Below are 922 nucleotides of genomic sequence, written 5' to 3'. Positions count from 1 at the left end.
AACAACAACAACAACAACAACAACAACAACAACATCCACATATTTACTTAAAGAGCTTTGATTACATCCAGGCATTTTGGAGGGGTGAAGCTGAAAGGTAAAGCCAGGCTGACTGTCCTTCTGGGGGAAGGTTGCCTACTTGTTGGAGATAACTTGTGGTCATCCTTTGCTCAGGTGAAAGAGAAGAGCTGGGCAGTGGTGTGGGATGGGCAGAGTGAAAGCAGGGCTGATGCCTGGCCACTTATGCTGAAGTACTGGCATTGCTAACAGTTTACATTAATAATGCAGGGCCTCCTGTTCACAGAGTACCTAATACCCACTCTCACATAGCCTTTAACTGAGAGCAAGCCCTCCCAGAACCTGATCAGGCGTCTGCTGGTGCCTGAGCAGCGGCCTCACTTCCCAGGAACAGTTTTGTGGTCTTGGAGGTAGCCCAGTGCCTTTGAGCTGCGCTTTGAGCTCTGCCTCCAATCCCTGGGAGGTCCAGCAAGTGGCAGGCAGCATAGTTTACAGCTCCAGAGGCAGAGCACTTCCATTGCACACTCTGTAAACACTTTCTGGGATGCATTTACAGATTTCTTTGCCAAAGCCAGGAAAGCATCTCAGCGCACAGAGCGCAGAAGGAACGTGTGGGGTGGCAGACGGCCATGCTGCCATGCTCAGGCCGCTTCTGAGGAGCTGTTTACCTGGGTGGTGCCCAGTTTGCACATGGCTATGACTGTGTTGTCTGATGGGGTCATAGTCACTTTCTTTGCAACCAGATATACCTTAAGATACAGCTGAAAGATTTTCTGGCGGGAAGGGGGAATAACGCAACCTATGCTATGGAACATTCTTATCAATGGAGAAAAGATTGAAGTTGTCAAGGACTTCATTCTTCTTGGATCAACTATCAACACTCGTGGAAGTAGCAGTCAAGAGA

The sequence above is a fragment of the Chrysochloris asiatica genome, unplaced genomic scaffold (genome assembly GCF_000296735.1).
Source record: "Chrysochloris asiatica unplaced genomic scaffold, ChrAsi1.0 scaffold00156, whole genome shotgun sequence".
Classification (NCBI taxonomy): Eukaryota; Metazoa; Chordata; class Mammalia; order Afrosoricida; family Chrysochloridae; genus Chrysochloris; species Chrysochloris asiatica.
This window is presented reverse-complemented; position numbering follows the sequence as displayed.